The sequence below is a fragment of the Podarcis gaigeae genome (genome assembly GCF_964106915.1).
Source record: "Podarcis gaigeae genome assembly, chromosome: 1".
NCBI lineage: Eukaryota > Metazoa > Chordata > Lepidosauria > Squamata > Lacertidae > Podarcis > Podarcis gaigeae.
In genome coordinates, this window is record NC_139678.1 from 61376494 (window position 1) to 61395655 (window position 19162).

The 19162-nt window shown below is 44.5% G+C and overlaps 1 protein-coding gene and 1 long non-coding RNA gene across 5 annotated transcripts in view; one reads left to right on the forward strand and one right to left on the reverse strand.

The window, feature by feature from the left end:
• Positions 1 to 19162, reverse strand: part of LOC310851363 — a 690313-nt gene that overhangs the window by 190958 nt on the left and 480193 nt on the right. The gene's annotated exons all lie outside the window — the stretch shown is intronic.
• GAS2 (growth arrest specific 2) overlaps positions 13998 to 19162 on the forward strand; it is a 116359-nt gene continuing 111194 nt past the window's right edge. For 3 of the 4 annotated variants that reach the window (XM_083752426.1, XM_083752423.1, XM_083752427.1), the window contains exon 1: positions 13998 to 14280. The gene's annotated coding sequence lies outside the window, so the exon portion shown is untranslated. Of the gene's footprint in view, positions 14281 to 15235; positions 15449 to 19162 lie in introns of those variants that run through there. The other variant, XM_083752425.1, reaches the window with a different exon arrangement.

Below are 19162 nucleotides of genomic sequence, written 5' to 3' on the forward strand. Positions count from 1 at the left end.
ACGTTCTTTCTTATGAAGGAAGCTAAATGCTGCAGAATTGCCCCTCTTCTTACTAGCTGGAGGAGGTGGGAGCATCTAAAGATTCTTATGGCACAAGCTACTTGGATTTTCTTCTGTGTCTGCTCATACCTTTTGAGTTTCTTTCAGGCTAAATGTCCTGATACTTCACAGCTACCTTGATAGAATCTGTAGTTATGGTATGTGCTTATTCGCTCTCACACACCCCACCCACAGACACAAAGAGACAGGGTTTTTTTTTTCTTTATTAATCTGCAATAAGTTTCTAAGTGTCTGTTGTTTCCATTTTCATTTCTCCAAAGCTTTTTATGTGCATTCTTCCAGCACATTTCTCATTATTCTCTCAGTCTTTCCTCTGCTGGATAGCTAAGCTTTCCAGACATATAACCTGAAATGTCCTGGGAGAATTTACATAAAAACAATAAAGCCAAGGAAATGGAAACCACAGAATATATACATCAGTTTTTCAGCCTTTGCTACGGAGCACATTGGTTCTTGTTTGCTGGGGAATTCAACTTTCCATATTAACATCCATTCACTATGGGGCAAATGTACAGAGCAAGGGATGGTTGAAATCATTTGAGTTGGCGTGTGTTTCATGACTTAAGTGAATACTCTGAATTTGGTGGCAGGGCTTGTATGTTAATCTCATTAACCATAAAAAGAGTATTATGTGCACAAATCCTCACACATCAAGAAGAGTGCTCTGTGCAAAATCATCCAAATGGTAGGATCAAGCTAATGCACAATTTAAAGAAGAAAAAACAATCATATGTTCAAGGAAAGCTGAAAGGTGCCTGCAAAATCTAATGGTGTATTTGATCATTCTAAACCGGAAAGTTTTGGAAACAGAATAGACTGCGTGAATCAATATAGCAATACAGATACTGGGATTGGCATAGGCATAGAGAGATTCTTAGCCAAAATTGCATGGGAGGGCAGTGATTGGGTCTGCCCCTGTCATGTCGAGAGCTGGGGGCTGGGGTGTTGTTTAAAATACAGCCGTACCTTGGTTTTCAAACAGAATGCATTCCTGAAGTCCGTTCAACTTCCAAAACATTCGGAAACCAAGGCACGGCTTTTGATTGGCTGCAGCCAATCGGAAGTCGTGGAAGCAGCACCGGATGTTCGGCCTCTGAGGCAAAGTTTGCAAACTGGAACAACTCCTTCTGGGTTCAAGTTCCAAGCTGTTCATGAACTAAGCTGTTTGAAAACCAAAGTGTTATGTACTGAGTTGAACAGGATCCAAAATGCAGCAGTCTGATTGGTCCTAGAACAATAGGATCCAAAATGCAGCAGTCTGATTGGTCCTAGAACAATGCAGCAGTATGATTGGTCTGCAGGAGCCACCCAGTCCAGCTCCAGATGGAAGTGAATCCACAACCTGATTGGCCTACAGGAGAATTCCAGAATTAGCCAATCACGTGCAGCCCATTGTATAAATAATGTATATAAAGCAGATACTTTGGGGGAACTTTCATTCCTCCTCACCACTATGAGCTGAATAAAGAGCATGAAATCCACTCTCGACTCTGAGTATATTTCATAAAGTATGACTGTACTTTCAACTTACATGGGGGTTATGGTCCAGGGATAGTGCATAAAGCCAAAATCGTGTATAGTCAGAACTCCAAACGCCTTCCCAAGGCCACTTCCCTGTGCCTCTGAACACTCTCCAAAGGTGAGCTCAATGGCAGGTAGGATTGTTGACTGTAATGTAATGTGCACTTTGCGGGTTACGTCCTCCTATCATAGCAAGGGGCAGTTCATTAATTTGCCTCTTTGCAGATACATGAAGCAGAAAGCAATACCAAGTGTTTGTCCGCAGCGAACCAGACTTCTGAATAGCATTTCTTTGTTCATTACCATAAAAACATAGTGTTTATGTTTGTAACACAGCAAACACCAAGTGTTATGGACCTCTCCACAATTCTTTTCTTGAAGTACTCAAATGACCAAATAAATACAATTATTCCATGTTTTTGCTGTTTAGTCGGCTTAGTCATTCCGACTCTCCATGACCCCATCAACCAGAGCATGCCTTGGAAACTCTCACTTTCTTCTTTTTATGTCCATGGAGTTTTCTTGGCAAAATACTGGAGTGGTTTGCCAGTTCCTTCTCTAGGTGGATCACATTTAGTCTAAATTCTCGGCTATGACCTGTCCGTCTTGGGTGGCCCTGCATAGCATTGCTCATGGCTTCCTGAAGTTATTTAAGTCCCTTTGCCACGACAAGGCAGTGATCCATGAAGGGGTATTCCATGTACTATGATACAATAGATCAGAGCTGATATAAAAAACTGCAACAACTTCATCTGCAAACTGAAGCAGAATAGCTCATGAAAATAATGACGCTTGATTCTGCTGAATTTAAAAATGGATCCTAAATCTTAGCATTCCGGAAAAAATGTATACTCGGACTTGAAGCCTGGAGAAATTGGCATTAAATTGGGTTTTAATAGGAAAAAGTGTGTGTGACACAAGTCATTTTCTTTCTGCCTTTACAGTAAGCAATACCGGAGATAATCCAGAAACGTTCCCTTTTCAAATATTTCTCCTTCCCAAGACACCTGATTCTAACCCTTATCATTTTTAAAATAGTACTTTTACTACTGAAGGAAGCCCACATGGGGTTCTCAAGTAGCTGCCCATCCAGGCATTGACCAGACCAAGCCCTGCTTAGCCTCAGCAATGTGACAGCTTCATATACCCCCAAGACTCAGACCATGTTCTGGAACCTAGCCAAGAAAGTAAAAAAGCTACACACAGGGACTTGATAAGCAGTTAATGGTCCCACTGATTTCAGTGGGAACTATTTATTGGGGAGCATATCCCGTTCAATATGGTGAGGCTTCCTTCTGATGAGCGCCTGAGGACCCCCATCCTGCCACTCACCACCTGGCCTAGGGCAGGGCCTGACAGGCTTCACAAAGGACTGCTGCCGCTGCTGCTGGGCAGAGAAGGCTCCGTTTTTGTTTTTAAATTGCTGTTATTTTTTACCTATGTCATTTTAAACTGTGATATTAATGCTGCATTGTTAGTTTTAGGTTTTGATTTATGTGGAAATTGTTTTCCATTTGGTTGTGTATTTTTTTTGATGTGGTTTATTTATTGTTTATGACTTTTGTAATTATGTAAATCTTGTCATGTTGTAGCTGCCTTGAGCATTGTTTTTAATTGTGGAAAGGTGGCATACAAATAAAATGATGATGATGATGATGAATGGTCATGCATAGAATTGCACTGCTACTGTGCTTGAAAATGTTCAGTGAGGTGTCTGTTTTCTTACATTTACATTCTGCCTTGCTCAAATCACAGATTTGAAGACCCAGTGTCTGAATTCTCGATAACTTAAAAGCAAGTGATAGTTTCAGTTAAAGGATTCCTAATGGGAGAGCATGGCTTCTCACTCTCAGCTCTGCCTATCACATTCAAGAGTTAAATGAGTAGCTTGCTTTCAGTTTGTCTTCATTATTGGCTTCTTTGGACATCTGCTTTTAGAGCTGGCTTGAAATTTGAACCTGCTATATTCAGCAGCATGTGTTATTAATGTACATTGGGTAAGCAGCATGCCCATTGTTTGTAAATCAGAATATGATTAAGAGCAATAAGCAGCAAAATCTCAGCCAACAGCAAATTAGGAAAACGTGCTTGAAGTGCAGGTCCTAAATGCATAGAAAAACAATCTCATTTATCAGAAAGGAAAGAGAGAGAAACCGAAGATGCTTTGCAGTCATCCTCAATAACAGCTGTGCAGCTTCACTGAAATGTCTCAGGGCCAGTTCATTCTGCTGCTTCTGCTGCTGCTGTTGTCATCTGTTCAGTATTCGTAATAGCACATCTAAATGATCAGGAATTTTGGTCCAGTCCTTCCAGGTCTGTGTGGGTGTGCATGTAAAAATGAAAAAATACACACACATGGAAATGGAAAGCTAACATATCAAAGAGATGACAGTGCTGAGGTGCTACCTTTCCACATTCAGATTTTCCTACTTGGGGTATTTTGATATGAAGAGTATTTGAATATGTAATTATGCACATGTTTCAAGTGGCATAATACCAGGAGGACTGTTCGAATAAGCTTTCAAATCTTGCGAGATGGTATCCAATGGAGTTCTTGGCAGAACCCTAATATTGATTTGGCTACTTTCAGAGAGGCACAAAGATGTTGGTCAATAACTTACTTCAACATGAGGACTGGCATTCCCATGGTGAATTTCCTGATCCCTATTTTTATTGTGAAGCAGAGCTCCCCAGATGAATTGGGCTCATCTATTCAGTGACGTCGCAGCACACTGAATGCTAGTTCTCTGCTTCCTTGGAGGTTTTTAAGCAGAAGTTGGATGGTCATCTGTCATGGATGCTTTAGCTGAGATTCCTGCACTTCAAGGGGTTGGACTAGATGACCATTGGGTCCCTTCCTACTCTAAGATTCTATGATCACTCAAGTGGGTGAAAGGTGGGGAAGCTTTGATGGCCCCAAGTTGTTCAGCTTCTCAATACATTGTGGGTAGCGAATTCACGCTGAAAGTAATATATGCACCTGCTGAGTTTCCTCTTATTTGGGATAAGTGAGATGTGATTGCTCAGTCCATATAGATGAAGCAAGGACCCTAGTGGGTCTTGATGTTGCAAATGCATTTCAGAGGTGCATTGCCATTGGTGGAGTAATATTTGGTCGTAGATATGAAACTTGACCTGCCCTTTTTCAAGGGTTGGAATTTCTCTTTGAGACTACAGATGGCTGGACTTGCCACCAAAGTCTTCAGCAGAGGCTCAGGACCGGAGGAAGGTGGACCTGCCAGCACTCTTTAGGCTCTGCAATGTTTAAATGGACGATGATTTCATCTGGTAATGAAAATGGGATCCATACTTCGAATGGGGTCAAAAAGTTGGCTCACACACGTGAAAGGCTCAAAAACAAAAGGAAACAATCTAAAATCAGAACCTGATGCTATCTCCTATTGAAATTAATACTTTTTTTTCCACCGACTTCATTAGAAGCAGATTTGTCATTTTAAAAAATACTTTAGAATACTGCAAATACAAGGTCAATTTCACACAAGAGCTAGCAAACATTTGGAACACGTTACTGGGGAAGGAAACTGAAACAAAAATATTAATGAGTTTATGAGAAACTTAGATTTGTATCCTGCAAGGAAGAGACTGTATAGTAACATAAAAAGCAGAAATGTGGGATTATAGATAAAGGAAGTGCAGATGGGCAAGCTGACTGGGCTTTACTTTGCTTTCTACAAGTTTTTAAAAATTGCATTCTTCTGGAATGGTAACGTTTTCAGGCTTTCTTTTCTTTGTATCCTTTCTCATGTGCTTTTAAAGGAGTAGTTTATTGCTTTCTTAGAAAAGCAGTTGCTCTGAGTCTTAGATAATGCAACAATATGATTGTGAAACAGAATCACACTTAGTGTTTATGTGCAGCATATTTCAGGTTTTTGAAGCACTTCATATACATCATGCCAGTAATCCACAGAAGAATGATAGATTGGCCAGGATGCCTGTTCCCATGTTGTGAGGGGAGAACACATGAAAAGGGATTGAAGGTTTGCAAAAGAGCTGTCTTTTTTAAAAAAGAAAGAAAGTGTAGCATAGGCTGTCATAAATCATGTGATCATTTCCCCAGATGGTTCAAGAGAAATGATTACATTGACTTTATGTTAGAACACAGGTGAGATTCAGTGCTGGCTGGTGTCCCTTGGGACCCGAGGAGTGGAAGACATGGAGACCAACAGTTGGTGGAGCCAGAGCCAATGTTTGGTGGAACCATTTTGTCAAGAGGTTGCAAGAAGGCAGGCGGATGGAGGCTGGCTGGGGCAGATTGAAGTTGCTTGGGCAGTGCCCCATTTAACCTAACGGACCAGCCTCTGCTGGTTAGATTATTAGGGATATAAGTTAGAGTCTTCTCAGTGATGGTACCTACCCCGCTCAGCCCACTTCCTAGAAATATCTACCTTAGCATCTCCACATGGGTGTCCTCCAGACATTTTGAGCTACAAGTCCCATGTTGCCTGGGGCTGATGGGAGTTGTAGTCCTAAACATCTGAAGGCTCATCTACCTGGACTCTTCCTTGCTGCAGGCCCTTCATAGCCAGCTGCAAGTATTTCTTTTTCCATCTGCTTTTGGCATGAGAATAATATTTTCTTCTTTATTCTGTGCTATTTTATGACTGTTCTGCTTTCTGTTTGTTTTAAAGTACTGCTTAAATGAATGTCAACATGGTAGTAGGAGTACAGTGCTTTGCTGTTATTTTTTACTCTGTAATGGGAGCTAATAAAGTACAAATAGATGAAAATAAAACAACACAATGCCCAGACTCAACCGATTCAACAAATAGATTCTTGGAAAGGGATCCAATGTCAGTCAGATCAGTACAACATCATAAACTATGCAGAGGTACCACTGTTGCAAGTTTGCCATGTGTAATATATTATAGGAGCTTTTTCTGACAGCCCCTTTGTTTGATTTCCACAACTTTCATTCCAACTCTTTTCTCTCCTCTGCATCTCATGCCTTCTTATAACTTCCATGCCTCACTCATAATCAACAACATTTAGAAAAATACAAGACAAGGAAGGCTTTTATGAATGGGAAGTGGGAAAAGTAATTACTTCAGTTGCAAAACAACAACAACACAAAAGGGAAAATAGGAGTTGTAGCTAACCCTACATTGTTCTCTATTGGATTTATGATGGCACCTTCCCAATTTTAGTGACTGAGAAGATTTAAATTTTGCATTGGTTCAACTATAGGCCAGTTGCTGTGACAGGTGCTTCATGTCCAGACACCCAGATTGGAGACTGATGGGCCATAGCACCCCAAATGGTGAACTAGGGGATAGCCCAGATATGAAACACATCATAGGGTGCCCCTTAACCTTGGCCAACCCCACCAATCAACAACCAGGAGATGGACTGCTTGATTTCAGGATACACACTCAGTGCCTATGCCAAAACCTGCTGACATTGGTAGTCCATAAAGTTGTGGTAGTCCTGATACCGCTGTCCTGTATCTCATTGTTATTATATCCTGCCCATGGCTGCTCTGCACCTGGGCCCACAAGGCATGCATAGCCCTGATCCAAGTACAGTCTTGAGCCTCTTTCCATTCCAGTGTCTCAGCTGCTCTTCTGGCTTCCCAGTTGCCTCAGAATATTCATGTGGAAAAGCAGAGTTTTATTCAAACATGAGCCTTGCAATCCTATGTGTTTAGACCATTGCTAGTCTAGCCCATGGATAGCCAATATGGTGCTGCTCTAGATGTTTTGGACTACAACCTCCATAACCTCTGACTATTGACCACCCTGCCTAGGGCTTTTGGGAGTTGTAGTCCACAACATCAAGGGTCATCACATCTCGCATCTCCTTAAATGGGTAAACAGGTCCATTGGCACAAATGTTCAAGACGGAACTGCTAGACAGAGAAAAGCTGCAATCCAGTGTCACTAGGGAGTACATCCATATTAGTTTTCTATAGGATATCAGGTACATGGATGAGCACAGCTGTACAAACTGCTTCAACCTATACTGGCTCCCTCCCTTTTCAAATAAGTGACTGAAATAAGGCAGAACTAGCCTTATTTCAATTTCATTGTCCTGCATGGGACAGTGACAAAGATATATCGTACATCGTAGCCACAAATGAGGCATCCCTAGCCAGCTTCCCATTGGAGAATTGTACTTCTTGTGCTCCCTATTGAACGTAACAATGTTAATTGGCATTATAACAAACCTCTTTTTAGTATCACAGGCTACTAACCCTGAGCTGTGCTCTACCCCTACTGAGGAAGCGTGCTTCTGAATACCAGCTGCTGGAAGCTGCAGGAGGGGAAGAGTGCTGTTGCATTCTGGTCCTGTTTGTGAGCTTCCCAGTGGATTCTGGTTGGCCACTCTGAGAACAGTGTTCTACTGTCTGCAGGGTCTCTTAATTCAGGGAAGTATACACTCTTCGACGAAAGAAAAAAAATCCTTGCCTTAAAAAAAAAAGGCTTGAATTGTAGTGCGGTAGAGGCTAGGCCATGGGACGCGGGTGGCGCTGTGGTCTAAACCACTGAGCCTCTTGGGCTTGCTGATCAGAAGGTTGGCAGTTCGAATCCCTACGACTGGGTGAGCTCCTGTTGCTCAGTCCCAGCTCCTGCCAACGTAGCAGTTTGAAAGCATGCCAGTGCAAGTAGATAAATAGGTACTGCTCCGACGGAAAGGTAAACAGCGTTTCCGTACACTACTCTGCTTTCAGTGTTCCGTTGTGCCAGAAGCGGCTTAGTCATGCTGGCCACATGACCAGGACAAACTGCGGACAAACACCAGCTCCCTCAGCCTGTAAAGCGAGATGAGTGCTGCAACCCCAGAGTGGTCCTTTACCTTTCCCTTTTTTAGAGGCTAGGCCAATGTGTTATCAGTTGCTCTCTAGGACCAACTCAGTAACAATAACTCTCCCATTCTTAAATTTTAAAATGTTGGGGTTGATCATGAGGGACCCTGAAAATGTAAGGCAAGACGTTAGCATCTTAAATAACATTTTTTATATTTCCTCTGCAAATCTTATTAAAAGCTGTCCTTTGAAGAGTCGCCAAACTTGGAGACAACATTCAATCACAAGTGTGAAATAGAAAAGGCGCAAACTTTGTTTGAAGTGCAAATCCCTCCATTATTTGTAGCTTATAATGTAGATTTCAGCTGTATGTTTGGCAGTCTGGTCTAACCAGGCCTTCTTCTATAGGGTTTGCTCTGAGTTGTGCAGATTTACTAGCCTTTGTTAAGCTATATTTTGCAGAATGCATTAGCATTTGATGGCTGCTCAGCAAAAGCAAGAATAAAAGCTCAGTAAATGTATCACATGCAAGAGAGAAAAAAAGTACAGACTAACTAAATATAGACAATTTGGCATGTTCTCCTCCCAGCCATATGTCTTGGACCATTGTTTAAGGCACGCATTATCCACCATTTTAAGGGGGAGTGTGTATGTGGCTGCACAACCTTTCCAACTTTTTTTAAACGTGCTCCACAGTTAAATACACATATACATAACTGGCTAGTTTATAGCCTGGAATCTGGAATAAGTTCAGAGATTCATTCCAAATGCAGGCTTTTTCTTGAGCAAAGTATGAAGTCATGCATTTTCTGGAAAATTTTGGATTTTCTTGATCCTGTGTACTTCAAAGTGCACAGAACCAAGTTTAAAAGACCATTTACCAGCAATATATAGATAGCAAGGAGGAGTATGACTGGTGCCAGTGGATGGACTAAGTTCTTCTCCAACTATTACAAAAGGCAATTTCCTCCAGTTCTGCTAAGGTGGTACAACCCATGTTTCTGTCCCCAAGGCAGCTGTCAGTTTATTTGTATGTGGATTTTGGAGGAATGGCTTCAATCAGTCTGGCTTCAGGCGTCAGGGAAGAAGTATGGTAGAAAAAAGCAATTTCTATTTTATCTATGCAGCCTTTGCCAACCTGGTGCCCTCCAGACGTTTTGGATTATAACTCCCATCAGCCCTCTACAACTCCTGTGTTGACTGGGGCTGATGGGAGCTGCAGTGCAAAACAGCTGGAGTTTATCATCTGAAGCTGATCTCCTGCAAGGAACAAACTTTTTCAGCAAAAAGGAGACAAATTAACAGAGGAGGTGGGGTCTGCAATCTGTTTGGGTTACTTTAAATCTGTTTGCATGTGTTGGGGCCATTGCAAGAAACTAATTAGGTAAATTTTGTTAGGGGCAGCCATTGTTTTATGTTATAGAAGATGGTTTTAGTTGCTGATGTATTAAAAATAAAATGGATTAATTGTGTGATCTAGCCACGTATTTGATTCTTAACTGAAAACGGTGGTTTGGATGTAATGCTAAACCATAGTTTAATGTTATGACAAAAAGCCTAACCTCCCTCCAGGCTCACATATTTCCTCTTCCTCATCTGGTGAGGCTGTAAGGAGTTCAGAAGCCTTTTCTGATTTTTGCTTAATTACAGTTTGCCTTGTGTTGTTCAAGCACAAAGCAAACTATGGTTAATCCTAACTATGGTTAGTGGAAACAGGACAACTTAAAACCATAGTTCGTGAAGCTGATTCATGTTCACTTTCCTTAGTTAACTACACATTTGGGTCTGGAGGATGTGCTGAACTCTGCTTATTCTTAAATAGAAACAGGAGGTTCTAATCTCCTCCTCACAGCCTTGTGAAAGGAGCAGGGAGTATGTGAGCCTGGTGGGGAGGCTAGACTCAACCTCATAACATCTGAACATATCCTCTATGTTTAAAGCAGTTTGTTGTATGTTTTTTGCATTGAATGTTTGATAGTAAAAACGTTGGAGCCAAGCCAATCAGCTGCAGAAGACACACAACTCTAAAGAAGCAAAATGGTCTTAAGTCTGGAAGTTATAGTCTATTATAAAATGTTTAAAATACTACGTGCTGTCCAAAGAGTTCCTGCTAAAATATATTAATATATTACAATCTAAGAGTCAGGATACAAAAGAGGAATATACAAGGTTATAGAAAGATTACGTATCGACCAGGTGGGATGGCTACTATAAGTGAATAGCTCAAACACCATTTCTTTTCATAGTAATTTATAGTAAGGTACTGGCCTATGCTGCGATGCAGCCAGGTAGACTGGGGTTACTGGCTGGACTAGGGTTAAACTGGTTTACAGATCAAGCCTCAAAGAGTGCAGTATTACACTTACAAGATTAGCAGGACAATTCACACCCAAAACTGAAGTGTGCTCAACAGGCAAGTGTTCGTTTTGAACTTGGAATTGCATGCCTGGTGCCATGCTCTTGGAATTGCAGCTGTATGGAATCAGCTTCCGATGGAACTTAGACAAGCACCTAGCACCTTTCGTTTTTAGGCAGTTGTATTGTATATATTGTAAATAAGGCTTTCCCTGAACAGTAGCTTGGCCATTTTATATTGTACTCTGTGTGTAATTTTGCAATTTTGTGCTTTTAAGACCTGTATTTTAGATCGTTATGTACATTTCATTTTTGCTATATATGTTGACTTTTGGCATTTCTGTTGTACGCTTTGGAAGCATTTGTTGGAAAGTGGTTTACAAATCCGATGATGATGATGATGATGATAATACAGTGGTACCTTGGGTTAAGTACTTAATTCATTCCGGAGGTCTGTTCTTAACATGAAACTGTTCTTAACCTGAAGCACCACTTTAGCTAATGGGGCCTCCTGCTGCTGCCACGCTGCCGGAGCACAATTTCTGTTCTCATCCTGAAGCAATGTTCTTAACCTGAAGCACTATTTCTGGGTTAGCGGAGTCTGTGACCTGAAGTGTATGTAACCTGAAGCGTATGTAACCCGAGAAACCACTGTAATAATAATTTATTTATACTACGCCCATCTGGCTGGGTTTCCCCAGCCACTCTGGGCAGCTCCCAACAGAATATTAAATACATGATGAAACATCAAACATTAAGAACTTCCCTAAACAGGGCTACCTTCAGATGTCTTCCAAAAGCAGATGGTTGTTTATTTCCTCAACATCTGATGGGAGGGCTTTCCACAGGGTGGGCAGCACGACAGAGAAGGCCCTCTGCCTGGTTAAAGAGATGAAATGCTCTAATGATTGCATATGCTCCCTGCACCCTTTCTAGAGTGTATGGGAGAATTTGTATGCAGAGTCACTATTTGCATAATAAGTCACAATGTTTTAAGTCATTATTCCTGCAATATCCTACCACAGCTGCCACCGAAGTGCCCCCAAATTTTCTGCCTACTGAGCACCAAGCTTCTTATTTAAATGGCAGCAACTTTATAGCCCATCAGGTCTGGGGCAGTTCCACTAATTGCAATATAACCCATGCACAACAAAAGTGAGTAGAGCCAAATGTGGAAGAACACTGTCATTTTACTAACCGAACTATTGTTTATGAAAGAAGATCTGCGTAATGTTGGGACTTGCATAATCAGAAATTGTTGGGTTACATTGGCACTCTGCTCTGCAATCCATTTGAGATATAGTTGTGCCAAGCAAAGGTCTCTTTCATTATAGCAGTGCCAATTTGTAGGCTCTGCTCCAGATAGCATGTCCATCACATTGTGTTTAAAAGATGTGCTCAACATTTCCAGTATTTTAAAATCCCATCACCACGAGGCAATTCCCTCTGCAGCAAGGCTATCTCAGCTTCCTTTACAGTACATGAAGACTGGTTACAGCTGTACTGGTGCTAGAGAGGACCAGTGCAACTAAAAGAATGCTCTGAAGAACAATATTGTTTAAAATATGCTTGGAAAAGACCTGGCATGTTGCATAGATGCATCTGTTCCAAAGGCAAATGTATGTCTCAAGCAAGCAGCCAGTTAAGGCAAAGTCATTGAGATTAGTCCATTGTAACTACAAGTATTTGCATAAGAGCTACACATTGGAGCATTTGGAGCCCAGGAACCATGGCCGTCTTACCCACAGACGCTAGGGGTGTGGAGCACCCAGGCACTGGGCTTTCAGGGGTGCCAGGCCAAGAGTCCAGGGCCAGAGAGTTGAGTCCGGGGAAGAGCCAGCCCATCAGTTGGAAAGCCGCGGTGGGCTCTTCTGCTGCAGGCGACTCTGCGCCGCGAGTTCGGGGGAGACCAAGTCAGCGAGACGCAGAGATGGCCAGCCGGCTCCACCCTCCTGTGTGCCTGGGACTGGGCAACCTGGGGGGGGTGCTTGGCGGATCTTTGCACCCCGGCGCCCCATATGCTTAAGACAGCCCTGCCAGGAACTGACCATGTCACAAAACTATCAGTTGTCAGTCCACAAGTATATACTGACAGTATTTTGGACTGGATAATTTTAGGTACCGGACAGTCATAGGCTGGAGCAGACCTGTAGTCCAGCATCCTGTTACCACAGTGACCAAGCAGATGCTCTGTGTGAACCAGGTCTTGGTCTGGGGATTCAGTCAAGTGTTGCAGTTCTCTGCATATAAGGCACTTCCTTAGGAGTCAGAGGTGTACTTGCATGAGACCTACAGATGCAGCCCTACCATGAAGAAAGGTGAAGTGATGGTCTTAGGCTGTTGATTTTGAGTGCTGGTGAGAATGGCAGAGTGGGAGACAAACAAGCCTGACTCAAGGAGGCTAGGACAGACATGAGGAGTCTGTGGCCCTCCAGATATTGATATACTCCAATTCCCATCACCGCGAGCCAGCATGGCCAATGGTCAGAAATGATGAGTGTTGTAGTCTAACCACATCTGGAGGGCCACAGATCCCTCCCCTTGCCTTGCTCTAGAGAGTTCTTATGTGCAAATATTTCTGCTGTTCATTTAATTGACTCTTAGCCAGGAGAGTTTTCTAGGAGATTGTACCATGTTAATTAGCGGGAGAGTTTCACGTGGACATCCCACAACATGTCTTTAGCCAGCAGAGAGAAAGTGTATGTGGAATTAATGTGTAAGTGGATTAATGTGGTTTGAGCTTTATTCCCTCCTGGGAAAGGGGGAATATGCACATGAAAGTTAATGCTACAGCAAACCAGCCACCAGTGGCGTAGTGTGGGTTGTCAGCACCCGGGGCAAGTAATTTGCGCCCCCTAACCCATGGATTTTAGCAGGGGGCAGAAAGCTGCGAGTGCGAGCGCGCGCTCCCCCAGATGTTGCGGCCGGTGCGGCCGCCCCCCCCCCCGCTACGCCACTGCCAGCCACAACACTTTATTGTGTTTTCAAATCAGTGGGAACTTTGCCACTGACTTCAATGGGATGCGTGTCTCACCCAATGATCTTTTTAGGAAACAAAGCTAAAAATTAAACCATCTCCATAAGAAACATTTTACAACATACTGTGGTGTCGCAGTAAACGCTTTCCAATAAACCCCAGCCTGCTGCTTATTATTTTTAAAGGGCATTTCTCACCCATCCCTCCTTCCCCTCCACCAGAATATTGGAAGCAGCATAAATAAAAGCTGGACCCTTCTCAACCCAAAGTCCTTGCCAATAGTTTGTAATTCAATATCTGCGTTTCAAGGCTGGGTAAACCGGTGTCAATTGTATTTGCCGTGTCGTTGTTTCAACGGCCCCCCCTTTCCCTCCGCCAGAAAAAGTAAGCGTTAAACTTCCGTTCAGTCTATGTGGACTGATGAAATGTAGGAAATCTGTTTCTGGCGAGGAAAAAAAAAAGGTTTCCCAAAGAGAGCACCAAGTAGAGAGAGAGATCAGAAGTATGAAGAGTGGCAGTAGTGCTGCTGCTGCTGCCGGGCTGCTCAGGCGAGGGAAGCAGGACGCACTGCAAGAGAAGAGCTTTGGGGCATCGCGCACAGAAAGTGAGTGAGAATTTTTTGCAAAGGGCAAGAGAGGCGGGCGTGAAATGCTGGCTGGCTACTAATAAATAGCCGGGGAGGTGGGGGGAAGACCTCTGGTGGCCGCCGCCGAGAAACATTGACAAACATCTGACGAGGGTGGGTTGTTTTCTTTCCTTTTTTTTGCAGCTGATCTAAACAAGGGGAGGGCGTGTGTTTAAGTGCGCGGCGCGTTGTTTGTTTCACTGCTGCAGTTCAGTTTAAAGGAGAAGACTGCAGAGGAAAAGAAGGGAGCCGTTTTATCCCTGTTCGGTCCGCACCTCCAGGATTTTCTATTGTTTGTCCACCTCGCTCGCCTTGCAAGGCGTTGGCGAGCAAGCGGCTCACCTTCCCAGGGACTTTGGCAAGAGGGGACGCGCTCTCGTCCTCTCGCCCACGCGGCGGGCTTAGTCTCGCCTCGCCAAAGTTTACAAACAAGCGTGCAGCGAGCGTCTGCTTTTCGGTCTTACAGTTCTGCGGGCTGGGAACTATCGCATTTTTAGTGCAAAGTTTCAAAGTTGGCAGGAAAGGGAAAGAGGGGAACGGTGCGTGGTGCGCGCCGCTTTCTTTCGAGCGTCGTCGTTTCCACTTTCAGGAGCTTGCTCGCGCTCTGCAGCAGAGCTTTTTGCGCATGAAAGTCAGGGCTGAATGCAGATAAGAGAAAGCCATCTCCGCCCCCCCAATGAATGCTGGCATTGTCTTTTCCCTTAATGAGAGGGCTCATCGCGTATAGAGCGAAGTCCTCGCTTTAAGCCCTGTATGCGCGTGAGGCGGGGAAATATTGTTGTATATACAGTATGTCCTATATCTGCAACATTGCGCCAGGAGGTAAAAGCATTGTTAAAGAAGCTAAGTTCAGATTTCCTTAGCGATCTGCAGAAAGGAAGGGGGCGGGGCGGGTGGATCTAGAAGATCGTCAGACGAAGAGCTCCATCCAAGGTGGGATGGAATACAAGGATTTCTGCAAATTAGATTTTTGTAGCCGGTCCAAAGAGGGATAAGTAACTAGGCACCTGGAGTCTCTTCGCACACCCTCCTGGATCCACTGGGGTCTAGGCCATCATACGGTTGTATGGGGGGAATATCCAGTTTGAGCCTGGATATTCACTAATCAGTGCCTGACAGCCTACTCAAGTCTCATTGAGGGCTATAGGTAAGTGTGGCTAGGACTGCAGCGTAATTCTAGGCACGCCTTCTCCGAAGTGCCGCTCGCGATCAGCAGGACTGCTCCCTTGGTCAGTGTGTGTAGGATTGCGGGGTAGGAGGATTACGCAGGGCGCTTCACCCTGCCCTGTTGCACCGATTTGAGGCGGTTCCGTTCAGATTGATAGCCCACCACGTCTAGGACGTTGGGGTTCGGGTAGTAGGCAAAGCAAAATAAATAACTGCGAATGAAGGAACGCAGAAACGATCATTCATGAAACAGAACATCTACAGGAAATCTACCGCCTTCTGCCGCAGGGTTAATCACGCTGTGTGCAAAAAAAGAAATATAGTTACTTTTTTAAAAAATGCATTGTTCTCTGGAAACATCCGCAGTGAGCGTTGCAGCAAGTGTTGGCGGGGGCGGGGTCGCTGGGCAGAGCGCTTCCCTCGCTTAACTGCGGATCTGGAGGTTAACCCTGTCCAGCCCCGCTGGGACAGCGCTTTAAGGCACGGCCCTCCCCGCTCCTTCCACGGCCGACCCCTCCTCCAACTCCCCTGCGGTGGAGAGAGATACAGACAAGCGAGCGAGACAGGCTCTCTATTCTTGATGTGTTTTGCAGGGGATCAGGTTACCGCCGGGCTTCTTCAGACTGCTGCTGCCCCCACCCGCTCGAAAAATGATCGAAGCTCTTTCCCGGAGCGGGGTGGGGGATCTGGGGGACGGGACTGGGGGAGGAGAGCTTTCCCCACTCCGCGGGGAGGGTTTTGCCTCCCTTGGCTTTGGATAGGAAACGTAGGGAGCTTGTCTCTTTCTCTCTGCACCGCCACCCCTGCTCCTCCTCCCTGCCTTCCCCGTCGCATTGCAGGTTTCCCCCACCTTCTAACGCAACTCTGCGTAGCTTCGCATTTGCCATCATGCCCATGAACTGCAAGGAGGAGGGGAGAGCGGGGGAGATTTTTTAAATGATTATTGTTATCAGCCTTTCTCCAAAAAACGCATTAAATCTTGGATCAGGGCTTCGGTGATGGCGAGGTGATGGCAATCCGACGGCGTGCCAATTGTGATGGGCTTTGTGGCAGGCTGTGACTGAATGGGAAGCTCGCTGGCCTCCTGCAAGGCTGTTTCGAGGGGCCGTAGAGCGGCATGGGAGGACTAGGCGCGCCTGCCTTGCCGAGGTTTCGGGCCCTGCAAGCGCAAAGCTGATCGGAGGAGCGGGGCGGGTGGGTGGAGGTCGGTCGGTCTCATCTAGATTCCTTAGGGAGCGGCAGGAAAAGCAACAGGTTTGCTGTTAATGGTGGGATGAAAACAGATGCTAGCGTTGCAGTGGGCTTCCTGGTGGATAGTATCTCCCCAGGACCTCCTTTCATAGCAGGGTTCACCTCTAGAACATGCTGTAGGCTGAACATGGAGAAGGCTTAAGAACACCAGAAAGCCGTCACACCAATCGTCCATCAGGCTCTGGATTGCCTGCACTGACTGGCAGTTGCTCTCCAGGGTTTTAGGCAAGGAGTCTTCCCTAGCCCTCTTTGGAGGCATGGCGTAGCCAGGATTTATGTTTGTGGGGGGGGATAGGACCGAGCTATCAAGATTCCATTGGTCAGTTTAAGTATTTTTATTTATTTACTTGATTTAGGGGGCAGCTGCGCCCTGCACCCCCTGGCTATGCCCATGCCTGGAGGTGCTGGGGACTGAACTGTTACCAGGGACCTTCTGCAGGCAAAGCAAATGCTCCACTACAGGGCTGTGATCCCTCCCACAATGAGCTACACATCCTTTCCTTCCTCCACCAATCCCTGGGTTCTGAGCCTTCTTCCCCTGTTAGTTCCCCAGCGGGTTCCTCCCACCATTCCTCTGTGGCCAACCAGTCCATGGCAATCTTTCTCTCCTATTCCACTGAAGTTCTGGGCCACATGGGAGCAGCTCATGAGACTCGGTTGTGGTGTAGTGGTTAGAATGCTGGACTAGGAACTTGGAAGACCAGGGTTCAAATCACCACATGGCTATCAAGCTTGCTGACGTGACCTTGGGTCAGTCGCTGTCTCTCAGTCTAACCTACCTCTCAGGGTTGTTGTGGGGATAAAATGCAGACCAGGGGAAGAACCATGCGCTCCTTGGAAGAAAGATGGGAGAGAAATGTATTAACTATAACAATAAACTCCTTCTGTAGCTTCTACCTGAGCCACCATCACCTCTACCAATGGCTTTGCCAAGTCTGGTAATATGGCAACTATGTTTCTGGCCTCCACTTTCTGTAGTGACCCAGGGCTTCTGGTTACGATATCTCAAAAAATGGTGTCTAAAAAAGGCAATAAAACTGGAAAGGAGTTCAGCGCAGCTTCCCTGCAATGGTTGACTTTTAAAATTTAGAAGGGCCAAGTTGGCCAAGAAGGAACAGGATAGATTTATAAAATTATGCATGGTGAGACATAGTCTCCCCCTTTTATAATACTAGAATTGAAAGTAATCCAGTGAAACTGTCAGGACTGGGGAAATTAAATATTCCATACATCATACTATTAAATTATGGCCTTCTCTATGACAAGTTGTGGATACCCCTTTCAAGTTAGAGAAGAGGATCAGACAAATTTATGTAGAAGAATAAATCGGTTGATTCTAGTTATGAGGGGTATTGGCAACTTCCCAGTTCAGAAGTGGAATTCATTGAACTCCAGTTGCAACAGAGAAATAACAGAATAGAGGTGTTACCTGGTTCTGTGCTTCCCAGAGGTATCTGGTTGGCTGCTGGGACTAAGGCTGCTCTTATGTTCTCAAATGATCTGAGTAGCATGGGAATAAGATGCCGGTAAATGGCTCTGTGCCATGAACGTAGCAGTAGAAGAGACCCGCAAATTGTAGGAGTCAACTAGGACAGCCTGACCATGTGATTATCACATCATCAATGCCCTGTCAGGTTGCTTCAAATGTTATGAAAGGTGCAGGTTAAATCTTTGAATTCAAAGATGTGATCTGAAGCTAACTTGAAGCCAAACGGTAGGGTTGTGCTCTGGATTCAGCAGAAACCTAATTCCTGAGTCTGATTGTGTGGGGTGTATTATCACTGAAGCAGTCAAGCACAACATTTTCCTGTTGCCTAGAGTGGACACACAGGGAGTTGTGGCTCCAGACAGGGAGGACTTCCTCTCATACCTGCTCTGGAGCCTCCCCCCACTCCCCGTGTGTGACCAGGTAGATGGGTGTGACCCTAGCAGACCCTACAAAAGGGCTAGCCATGCAGCCATCTTCCTCTCTTTTTGGACTCTTTTGCTCTTTTGCCATCTTCCTCTCTTCTGGCTTTTAGCACATGGCTCATCCTTACGGAGGATGGAAGTCACAAGGTAGAAAGTCTGAGGCATAGCTCAAACTTCTTTTCTCAACAAATGTACCGGTAACTGTAACCACAAGAAGAAAGCCTGCCTTCAGAATACTACTGTGAACTGAATGCAAGTAAACTTTACTCTTACTTTTAAACAAGACTGTCGGGCTATTATTATTTTAAGAGGGAAATAAAAGGGAAAACTTACCAGGAACAAGCCAGACTGGATTGCTTAGCTTAAATGATTCTGACGAATCCATCAACTTGCTTCCAGCAATCTTCAAGGGAATGTGCTCTGCTGCTTGCTCACTAGTGTGAGTAAGGAGGGATAATATTTAATCAATATATCCTCTCCTACTTTCCTCAACATTCCCACAGACAGAGCCTACTGAATTAGATTCAGGCCT